The following is a 12,250-nucleotide window of genomic DNA, read 5'->3' as shown; positions in this document are numbered from 1 at the left end:
GCCTGAGCCTCTTTTTAAAAGAGGAAGACTGTTGCCCATACAGACAGCCCCTTCCGACGTGCTGGTGCTGTACGAGGTGCTTTGTTGTCATCTCACTCGCTTAACGCTCTGAGGAATTCCTGCTATTAGCCCTATTTTACAGATGAGGAAAATGAGGCTCACAGAGGTCCAGATACTTCCCCACAATCAGGCAGCTAGGAAGTGGTGGAGACAGGATTCAAATCCGTGTCTGACTGCAAATTTCCGGCTGTTACCCATTGTGTGACAGACTGGGACAGCTGCGGCAGACGGCTGCTCACAGTGTTGCCACATGGCCCCACAGGGCTTGGCAGCAGGGGGCGTGGGACCCTGGAGCTGTGGCACTAGCCCTGTGGGCTAGCGCTGTGCTTGGGACTCAGCAAAGGCCTCCAAAGGCCTCCAGGACGGTCTGTGGCTGGGAGCTGGGAAGGGCCAGCTTAGGCCACTTGGCTTTTGGAACTCCCTGCTCCTAGTCTTTTTTCCTCATGTGTCATTCCCAGGTCAATAAATGTCAGTCTGTGGTTGTTACCGTCTAAAGAGTAACCAGATTTCCAGATTCAGGGCCTTGGCTCTGCGGTCAGTGTGCCTGGGAGGGAGTGTAGGCTGAGGCTAAGTCCTTGATTCTCCCGGGCAGCTGGGGCATCTGGTAAATTCTGCCAGGGCTGTCCCGTTCTAGCAGGGTCTCCGAATGCAAACCTCGCCTTTGCATGACAGCCACCATGGCAGGAGATTGTCCAGGCCGCTAAACCTGGGGTTGGTGGAAGGTGCTAAGCCTCCTCCTGGGTGCTGCATGGAGCAGACTTGGCCCAGATCCAACTTGGTGACCCAGCAAAGCCTGGTTGTCTCCTGGTGGCCTTGCCCCCTCCCAGTCATCCCTTCACCCCGCTCTGCCGCTTTCTGTTCGCACACTTCCGCCCTCTACACCCCCGGGGACTTTCTGCAAAGTGGGGTTTGGTGATACCGATGCCTCATCAGGGCGGGAGGGCAGAACTGAGATTTTATAGTGTGTACAAAGGCTGACGCCAAAGGCCTAATCTCTCTGCTTTGTGAAGTCCAGGATCTTTAAGCAAGGAGGGGTGGCACAGAAGCAAGTGAGGAGGAGGGCCTCCCGGCCCCAGAGATTTCATTTCATGGGTGGCACCTGCTCTGAACTCTCCAGAGCCCCCTGAATCTGGTTACCCCCGCTGTTATTGCCTCTTTCCCTCCCCGCTGTGTAACTCCCTGCCCCCCAGGGCCACCATTCCTTCTGTCTCCAGGAGGTTCCCCAGCACCATCCTGGCTGACAGATCAGACCCATCTGAGTCAGACTGAGCCTCCCATTCAGTCACTTAGGCTTCTGGTATCCGGGTGGCCCAGGCCTCATGCCAAACCCACCACTGCTAATAGCAATACGATCATAATCACTTTTATACTTAAATTTCCTTTCTTCCAGGAGCCCCGATTTCTTTAATAAATGCAAGACTTACGCTGCAGGACAAAAACCAGAAACTGAGGGGAAGTATCTACCGTATTCCAATTCTCCTCCTTCACGGCCCAGCACGGTCGCTCTGAAAGGTGGACATTAGAGATTCGTAAACTATGGTGGGTGGTTTGGATCCACAAAGAAGACCCGAGGCTTCATGCTGCCCTACACCCCCACAGCTTCCACCATCTTCTTTTTCTTGGTTTTGCAGCTCAAAGACCTTGGAACTCCATTTAGATGAATCTAATAAACTTGCATTTTAGAAGAAGAGAGAAAGTTTGCTGTGACTATTACATTTGCCTCCTGTGCCCCTGGAGGCGCTCACGAGGCCCCACTTCTTGTTTCATGCCTTAGGACAGATGCCTTGAAGGTGAGGGTCAGCCTCAAGGGCAAGAGTCAGATTTTGGCCACACGCCCCCGTCCTTCGCACCCGTGAAGATCTCCGAGGGGGAAGAGAAGTAGAGGCCATGGCCTACTCCTCTGCGCCTGCCCCACCGGGTGCACAGGGAGGGGAGGTAAGCCAGTGGTGGCTTTGGCCAGTCCCTTCTTTCTTTATTCAAAGATCCAGCCGTTTTGTTTGATAAGAGGAAAAAAGGATTAACTATCTAACTTTATCAGGATTTGATCTTCTGGCTCTAACTCTTTCTTCACACTGGTGACAAAATTGTTTTCCAGAGAGAATTTGCTTCCTCCCTCGAAAAAGTCTCAACAGCTTCCCACCACCGTGGGAAGGAGTTTCGGCTCCTTTAATAAAGCATTCAAGACCTTCTATGATATGTCCCTTATTCCCCTTTCAAGCTTGTTTAGCTCTAGAGCTTCCTCTCATAACCTGGGCACAGCAGACCACCCATGTACACTTTAATGCCTTGGTCCATTTTTCTTCTCTCGATTCTCTGTGGAAATCCTTCTTAACCATTCAAGGCCTGGTTCAAATAGCATTTTCTGGGATGGTTTCTTTGATTCTGAGAGTCAGAATCTATTGTTCCTGCCACTACACCCACAAAGCCCATCGCGTGTGTCTGTGCTCAGTAACAGGGACATGTGAAGCGCATGCTTTTGGAGTGAAACAGACTTGGGTTTCAGTGCTGGCTCTGTCACTTATCTGCCATGTGACTTTTGGAAAATCACGAATCTCTGTTTCTGTGTGCTACAAAAAGTAAAACCAAAGCCTACCTTACCTGACAGTGTTGTGAAGATCAAATGAGTTCATGTCTCTAAAATCCTTGGGAGAAGAAAATTGGGGGTGAGCTCAAGGTGTCCGTGTTTCCCAATGTTGCATTCTAGGTGGCCGGCTCTAGGTCAGGGCCATGCTGGCATCTGGACACCTGCCCTCCCCCCCAACTCCAACACCACACCTCGTACACACTGGGCATTTGGTGAACATTTAAAACACTTGCAAGCACTTAATTTCTCTTCTTCAGTTTCTCTCTCTGGACGGTAGTGACACAGAGTAGCAAAAAAGGACATTCTGAGGTCTAAAGAAAACCTACCCAAGCACTCCTCCCAGGACAGAGCCCATCCTTAATTGGAAAATCAATAGCTCTCAGCGGAGCCTGCCTTCTCCTTTCATGGGGCCCCCTGCAAGCAGTGGCTGTTGGGGAGACAGTTACACCTCCTTTGAGGATAATAATGACTGCCCCAAACTCCTTTGGAAGAATGTTGAGAAGATAAATGAGATAATCCACCTGACAGCTCTTTGAGCTCTTATGAAAAAGATACCCTTGAAATATAGGATACAGGTGTGCCTTGTTTTGGTTTGTGAATTTGGGGGATTTTATGAAAATCTGCACCTACAAAACAAATTAAGGGGTGAAAATTAGCATCACAAACAGCCTCTTGGCTTGACAAAAAGATTCACAGCAGGATGCCTTTAAATAGCCAGCTCCCCTAGTGCATTTAAAATATGACTCAATTTATAAAGAATTTGATTTACATACACCCCGTCAGGAACACGTCTACTACAGGAGGGGAGGCGCATATGTTTTTTATAATAAAGATTGATAACTGTGGGGTTTTAAAAATATAAAATATTTCTCTCTTCTCCTGATCTTTAATCATGCAGTTAACACTTGCACTGCTAGGAAGCAGGTCTGCCGAGGCGCAGATGTGGCCGTGGAGGCCAGACCCTCCGGAGCACGCCCCGGGGAGTGTGCAGGCATGAAAGGGCTCTGCTCAGCGGAAGCCCGAGGGAAATAAATAACTGGCTGGAGATCACATCCACATGCAGCACGCTGTTCCTAATTGGGTTAAAGCATTTCCAACTTAATATGAGATTAAAAATCAGCAAGCAGTGAATCTCTGATGTCTGAAAAAGTAAAAACCCGCCTCATGTAGAAGAGGGACCGCAGATAACAGATGCAGAAGCCACGAGATACGAGACACCTTGTTCAGATTTTCTCTTTGGGAGAACTCAGGTCTGTCGTGCGCGTGTGCGTGCGCGTGCGCGCGCGCCAGCCGATGCTCAGTCGGGTTCAGGGGAGTGTGCTGGTCAGAACAATGACCTCCCAGAGATGTCCCTGTCCTAATTCCCAGAAACTGGGACTGGTGTTACGTTACGTAGCAAGGGAGAACTAAGGATGTGGATGGAGTCAAGTGTGCTGGTCAGCTGACCTTGCGACAGGGAGGGCATCCCGGATTATCCAGGTGGACCCCGTGTCCTCTCCCGGGCCCTTAGAAGTTGGAAGGGGAAGAAAAAAACAGTGACGGGGTTATGTGAAGCGAAAGGACTCAACTGGTCATCACTGGCGGTGAAGACAGAAGGGGGCCCAGAGCCAAGGAATATGAGCAGCCTCTAGAAGATGAAAAAGGCGAGAAAACAGATTCCAGAAAGGAACCCAGCTCTGACAACACCTTAATTTTAAGCCTAGTGGGACCCGTTTTGGACTTCTGACATCAAGAAGTGTAAGAGAATAAATCTGTGCTGTTCTGTGTCACTAAATTGGCAGTGCTTTGTGCTGCCGAGCCCAGCTAATAAAAGGGGGCGGTGGGCTTGCAGCTTGGCTGGATAGTTCATGCTGCGGAGGCCCCGGGAAGATCTCCGGTGCTTCCGTGAATGCAGATGCGACCTCACGTTCAACTGCTACCAGCCCCATCTGTGTGGTGCCCCATTCTGAGCAGGAGGCCACAGGCAGGCGGGATGGGCTGGCCTTTGAACCCTCCTCTGTGCCACCTAAGCCAGGGAAAGACCTGGAATTTCCTCTAGGACAATGCGTCTTCTCTTTGGGTTAACTGCCCACCTGTAGGCCAGCCCCTCTAAGCCAATGGCACACATCCATCTGAACAATTCCAGGCTGTTCCCTTTCCCCAAATTCCTGTGCCTCCAGACCCTGCTGCCCTGAGCACCTTCCTCTCCCGGGCAGAACCCTGGTTCTAGCACACTAGCTGTTTTTACCTCTCCGTTTATCTCCGCATAGGTGGATGGGGCCAGTTGGCCTGACATGGAACATGATTTCGTTTGGAGGGGCACTGGAACACCATTCTGCCTTTGAGGTGTGCCTCAAGTGAGCCCCAGGGGATTTTGCGCCCTTCTGTCCCCTCTGTGCAGGCCTCCCCCGTGGATAGCACACTTGGGTAGGCTCTACTCCCAGGCCACTGGGCGTGGGGGGGTGGCACGGGGAAGGTCAACTCAGAAGAGAAAGAGCAGGAAGGCTTGTTTGGTTGGAGGTTCAGCTGTCTCTCCAACTCAGCTTTTCCCAGCAGTAGAGCTCATTAAAGAGGGGTGAGATTAGTTCACCCCAACAGTTAGCCTGAGTGGAGTCTCTCAATAAAGTCCAAGTTCTGAATTCCAAAATTCTCTATGGTGAGAGAAATACAAGTGTGAATCCCTGCCCTTCCTCAGCTCTGTGATTTGCAGCAATCGAACTTCTCCAAACCCCAGTAAAGATAGCAGTTACGTTGTTACTATCGCCCACCTCACCTGTGTTAGTTCTGGCTTTGTGGACACCCAAGCAAATGAACACCAGTTCTCATGAGAGCGTTGGCCTCCCATCGCTGTTCAACCCGGCTGGAGTCCTCATGCAGACCTCCAGGAATTATGCTGAACCACCAATTTTTTTTTTTAAAGATTTATTTATTTATTTTGAGAGAGTGAGAATGAGAGAGAGAGTACATGAGAGCAGGGAGGGTCAGAGGGAGAAGCAGGCCCCTCGCTGAGCAGGGAGCCTAACGCGGGACTCGATCCCGGGACTCCAGGATCATGACCTGAGCCAAAGGCAGTTGCTTAACCAACTGAGCCACCCGGGCGCCCGCTGAACCACCCGTTTAAGGCCTAGACTAAAGGCTAGAGTTGCTGGCTGGCCTCCTCAAGAAGGCCACAAGGGGAAGGAGTGAGAAAAAGGAAGAATTAAACCCAGAAAAAACAGGCTGTGGACACGTACTGCTTCTCCCCCCTATTTTCACAAACAGAATCACAGAGGTTCTTCAAGTATTCATCACTGGAGTCCCCGTAGCTACAAGGTTGCATGGGGAAATGGAAGTCGTGACAACACAAAAATATTTGCTTGTGAACACGAACCCTCTTCCCTCTCCCACCCAGCTACCCAATGAAGCCCCTTCCCTATCCGACTCCCGAGGACTGGGGAATAGTATACAAATCGGACAGGATGGTGCCAGGGACGCAAATCCATTTCGAAGTCAAGTTTCAAATCTCCTAAGAGATGGAAGATTTCATGGTGTTAAGGAGAATGGAGTTGGAGAATTGCTCAAATCTTAGCAAAATCCTGTCAAAAATAGGGGCATGGTGGAGGCATGCCAGGTAGCCACGGGAAAACCAAACATTGACAGAGACAGTGACCCCAGGGCCACTTCAAAGAGAAAAGTGTGTGTATCAAACAACCAGGAGAAGCCTTTGGGGAAATTCGTAAAGCTCCTGCATACTTTTGTAAAAATGTCTCTTCACGTGATTGGCTATAAAAGTAAAATATGAGGCAAAGGATTTAGTGCTATGGTACAAATATTTTGAATTTTTTTCTTAAAAAATAATTCATTTTTTGTTCAGTAAGACTTAATGCATATTTGTAATTATAACAAGTTGCGTTAGATATAAGATTTTTAAAAGCTTTATTTAATAATTTTGTGTTTTATTTTTCAAGTTCAAAGGTTTTTTCCCCTCCTACTTACTATAAAATTGTCTCTCTCACATAGTTTCCTATCAGGTGGCTGTCTCCAAATACGGAAGAACTTCTGCTCCTAAGCCCCTAGTATAGACTACATTAATTGCATCTGGAGAGCTTCACCAGGGTCGGGACGAAAAGAGGCACTTGACTGACTTCTGCATGACTCAGAGAGTCACCAAAGGGAACCCCCAGAAGGAAGAAAGCCTCTGCCCCCAAGACACATTCCCGCTTCTAACCTTAGGGACAGAGGAAGCTATTTTTCTTTTTCAGTGACCAGTTTGTCCCTACTGTAAACCACCAACACGCAGATTTATGAAAACCCCACCTCAGAGGTTCCCACTATAGGAGCAGGAATTTTTTAAGTGAGGAAAAAAAGGTTTATGTATTTTCTGTAATTTGTATTGCTATTATTTGTGTTTTCTCTACATGGAAACCAGTCTTCTGTCCTGTTCGGTGAAATACCATGCACCATCTTCCCTACTGGAGGCCCCCTGCCTGGCCTCCTTGCTCCCTCCACCCTGCGCCCTGGCCAGGTCTTAGCCCTGAGGCCCTTTGGAGGCAGGAGGAGGGTTCCAGTCCCAATGGAGTGACAGAACAAGAGAGGCTCTGCTTCTCAGTGAGGACTGCTTCACTGCGGAATGTTCTCTGGGGGGTCTTCTGGGCCTTCTCTGGGTGGTGGAGGGTGGGAAGAGGTCATCTGTGGACCCCACCTCCCTAATCAGGCCCTCAGAGGTTTGAGATTCCATGCGGAAACAATGAAAGAGGGCTGCCACGTGCTCCACGTCCTCCACTGCGTGGAGAGCGGGGTGGTGGGGAGTGGAGAGAGGCGGCCCCTGACCCAGGTCCTCTATCTGTGTCTAGTCTCCCAGGGCTGTCCCATCCTGTTCCACCCTTGGTCATGCACCCTAACAACCTCCAGGCCCCCTTCGAAGAGGGCCTGCAGGCAATTCTGCTGCCGCCCCACACCCGCTCCTGGACTAAGGAAACTAGGGTGTTGTGCCAGGCCTCTCCACCTAGGCCCACTGGTGCGTGCACGTCCCTGCCAGCTGGCTCTTGTGGCACAGAAAGAAGGGCACAGGGGACCTTCTTCAATTCCGTGCAGAGCAGGGCTTTAGCAGGGAGCCCCCACCCCCAAGAGTCTTCTCTTTCCCTTCTGCTTTCGAGCCAGCGCGGGGCCTTGACCTCCCCCCAGGGAAAGCTTTGCCACATTCTTTGTCTTCACTTTGGAGCCTCAACACCTAAACATGTGGGTGTCGGGTGCCCTATTTCCAGCGGGACAACCTCCCTCTGAGACAGAAATGGTCATGGTCCGCTGCCACATGTTGGGGAGTCATTGTGCACAGGGGCTCTCGGGAATGTAGCCACATATTGTCCCCACACCGGGACCCATACGGCCGGTCGTGCAGAGACAGAAAGCGTGGGCCGGGGAAAAGCGCAGCCTGGGCTCCGTGCATATGCAATTATGGGCTTCAAAGCTGAGAATATTTCATTATGTTGCAAGTTTAAACATGTAGGTATATCTCCTTGGCCCAACTCAAAAGGTAGATGTTTTCTCCCTCCTGTAAGTGCAGACACTTGGCAGTTTGAGCTTTCTCTGAGCGTTCATCTGGAAAGGAATCGCAGCTTGTTGTGAGTAGTTAGGTTTATTCAACATACAAAGCTCTTAAAACCCATGCACTTAAATGCTTGTGGTCGTGTGGGATATTATCAGTGTCAGGGATGGGCAAAGTTGAAGGCATTTTGGGTCAGCCTACTTTCTTTAAATCTTCTCCAAACATTTTAGGTTTGGCAAAACCTGAATTGCTTTTTGCCAAACCCCTGTGCCTGTAATTTGTAAACCCCTGTGTATTTTCAGGGAAATGTAGTCCATATGTTTCCGATTGATTTACACTTAACTCATCTAAACGTTGTTTTGCTAGTGTTATTTGATGTCCAAAGGGCCTCAGAGCCTGTTTACGTCTGTCTAAGCTGCTCTTTCCCCCCCAAGACTCGGGAAGATCTGGTTTGCCAAGAGTAGACTGAGTTGAACACTGCACTCCCCCTTCTTGCCCCTACTTCCCACGTTTGGATCAGACTTGGGTTGAGTCTGAACTAAAGCGCTGAGGAAGTTGTGTGGGGCTTTGAAGTTGACCAAACGCTCTAGACCACCACACTTCACTAAAAGGAATTAGCCCAAAGCCTCCCCACAGGGGACTGTGACCAATAACATTCACACAGAGACCGGCCCCCAGGCCAGGCCAACTTTCCAGCCTGGACTGGTCCCTAACGGCACTGGCACTCAGCTGCCACCATCCAACAACCCTACCTCGACAGACCCTTCTATTAGGATGTGTTCAATCCTTGTGAAAGGGAGTAGAACGGACTTTGAATAAAAGCAATCAGCCCTCTTGCTAGGGCTGTGATAATGATCTTATAGAGCAAGACTGTGGTTTTAGAGCAAAACAAACAAAAGAAATCCTCCGCTAGGGCCCCACATCACTGAACCTTAATTTTAGATAGTCTGCATTTGCCTTGCAAATGAGTCCAAAAATTACCAACCCACAAATATTTAAAGCAATCCTACCCACTGCCAGAAGGAGTACGCCGGGCAGAAGGAATGAGCCTGGCCCCCTTCTGCTCTGCACAGTGGAAGTTGGATAAGGGTGTTGTTGGAACCTAGATGGTGCCCCGCAATTTTGGAAACATAACTAGAAAAGGAGATGTGCTCATTGCAACTTTATGATTCATCCTTGAGAGAAATGGTGCTTTATTTTGGAGGAACCATGTAAATGGATACTCGGTCATGTTCAGGTTAAGTCTACTTGGAATGGAGATACTTGCGACAAAGAGGAGCTAGGTGGCTTGTAAAATAAGGTGATGGGTTGTCTCCTCTGTATGCAGAGCTGTGTTGACTTGGAGACCAGCCTGAGATGTTTCTATCTCTTCTGGGACCCTGCAAGGAACAGACGACCTAGGTTCTAGCTAAGGTTCACAGTCAGAGCACTTAATTGGGGGAAAGTAGGCTGGTCCCTGAAACAGGGGGCAGGCTAGAGGTTAAGAACAAAGATAGCTCGGACTCCCCATCTCCGGGCTTTAAGCTTTTTGTCTCTATGTTGTAATTCCCTTCTGCTATCTTTGAACTTTCAGAAAATCTTGATATTATAGGTTGGCCTTGATTATGTTGTGCGGGAGTAGGAGCTATGGGGGAGACCGAGGGGACTGAGAGTGGAGCAACGTGACACGTGACAAATAGGCTTGACCTGTGCAACATGGGCACATTCCTTGGGGATTCTCAAAAACACCTGGGCTGAGATGGACACATGGAAGACTGGTTTTCCTGATGTCTCTGGGTGTGCGAGCTGAGTCAGGGAAGAGGGTTTAGCCTCGAGGGCTGGAGGACTTACGGACATCAGTGTCATATCAGTGTGGACTCTGGTGGGTGGTCAAGTCCGCACCCGATACCGGAGGTGCCGTCACAAGCTTCCCCACACCCGGGCCTGTGCACGCTGCTGTCCCACGGCCACACGAGCAGACACCGCCCCCCCCCACCCCCCCGCCGCCTCCCTGAGCCATCAGTGTGCTTAGCTGGACTGCACGCTATCCCCCGTGCCCCACCTTATATATAGTTTCACTCCATTTTAGTGTCAGGTCATCCAGCTGCACTGAGGGCTGAGAAATGCGTGCACTGTAAGCATGCTGTGAGGCCCCAGCTGACAACTTCGCAAAGTCTCTCGGGGGTGCTCTAAGGAGAAACCTATCCCTGCTGCTCAGCGGCGGCATGGCTTTGGGCCAGTCGCTTCCCTTCTCTGAGATGCCGCCTCCTCCTTTGTAAGCCAGGGATGATAATCCCCTTCTTTCTGGACCGGAGTCAGATTAAGGGGGTAACCACTCACTTAACAACATGTTGTTAGTACAGCAACCCTTACGGAGAACCACTGGTGATCATACGCTATCACCCAAATCCACGGCCCGTGCCCAGTTCTTCTGCGCCAACTTCCTCTCTTGCCCTAATTTGTTACATCTCAGAGAGTTAGGGCCGATCCTTGAAAGGTCATCTGGACCACGGGTTCTCAAACCTGGCCGCACCTGAGTCACCTGCAGAGTGTTATGGGGCATTTAAAGTGGATGCTGAGGAATCTGTATTTCTAAGTTACTTTCCTGGTGGTTTGGCTTGGTCCGCAGACAGGGGATTGAGTTACCCCTTGCCACGATCCTTTCTCCGCCACTAGGCAAGAATTCCTTTCCGCTATTCCAGGCAGGTGGAAACCTGCCCCGTGCTGGGGTTTAACAAACAGAGCTCTATACCCCACCCCCACCCCTCGGGGGAGACCTTCCAGGGTCTGATACCCTTTCATGGTGCCATTTTTCCTGTTGCATTCTCTGCTTATTCCTCCAAAGATCTTCAATAGCTTGTGGTTACCATCCAGCCATTGTCTTTGTCTCTGTTACCATCCAGCCATTGTCTTTGTCAATCTGGTTACTTTCCCTGTCCCCTCCTTTGGGAGGCGGGTTCAGACATTTGTCTCTCTCCTTGTTATTTTCTGAGGCTAGAGTTTTGCTAGACCCTTAGCTCCAGCTCTTCGTTCCTTCCCCACACTTTCTCCCGTCTGGAGTTTGGGTTTATTTTTCTTCCTGCCTAACTACTTCTAATATACTAAGTCAATAAACAGATTCTCTGTGGTTACATATGGCAAACAGCTGAAATTTACAGTTGAGAGTAAAATTTCCTCATTTGGGAAAAAAAAATCATTTCACAGATTTAGAAAGTGGTCATTCTGATCTCCAGGGCAAATAAAAGTGTTTTATAACCTTCCACAAAAGCTTATGCCTTGATTAAATTTTATTATGAATTATTAATTAAACCAAGAAAACACAGAGGTCTAAACCTTTGCTTAAATTTGCTCCAGATTGAGACACAAACCAAAGGCGACAAGAAACCCTGAAGGGGAGGTTTAATGATGAGCAACACATATAAAACTATCTGCACACTTTCATCTGCCAAAGGCTCCAAACCAGCCATGCAAATGAACCCCAGTGCCCAGGCCGGAAGAGAGGCCAGCAATGAACCTGCAAGAAATGGGACCTCTTCAGCCTCTCTCCTGGGTCCTGTGGCTTGGGTTTCATGGGGCATTGTGACTTTGGAGACACATCAGCTATCTACTTCATGAGCGGCTGTGGTTAGGTGGGGATTGGTAGGAAGCAGGCTAGGAAAGCAGCCTGATGTCTCGGAAGCTGAACCAGAGGTCGGGAGAAGTGGGCCACTATGGTCATGACTGAGTGACTGACTCAACCTGGGCCACCCAGGACAGTTGTGCAGGTTGCTGGAGGCCAGGGCAAGTGAGTACAGAAACCCAGCTCATTTGCCACATTCTTTGTCTTCACTTTGGAGCCTCAACACCTAAACATGTGGGTGTCGGGTGCCCTATTTCCAGCGGGACAACCTCCCTCTGAGACAGAAATGGTCATGGTCCATTACTCCTGGCTAAGCCTTGCTGCTTGCTGTAGGGCTGCATCCACTAGGAGGAAAGAGCATCTTCTCCTGATTTGAACAAGAGAGTCATATGCTGGTCAAGTCTTGCTTGGAGGCTGGTCGTGCATGTATGGGGTGTGTAGGAAGAATGGGCCTGCATGCTTCCAGAAGGAACATCTTTTTCTTAGAATACAGAGGGGTTGTTAG

This window comes from Eumetopias jubatus, unplaced genomic scaffold (assembly GCF_037043125.1).
Source record: "Eumetopias jubatus isolate StellerSeaLion01/CBP00866 unplaced genomic scaffold, mEumJub1_p1.0 scaffold_4, whole genome shotgun sequence".
NCBI classification, from domain to species: Eukaryota; Metazoa; Chordata; class Mammalia; order Carnivora; family Otariidae; genus Eumetopias; species Eumetopias jubatus.
The sequence above is the reverse complement of the archived record's forward strand: the minus strand, read 5'-3'. Positions refer to the sequence as shown.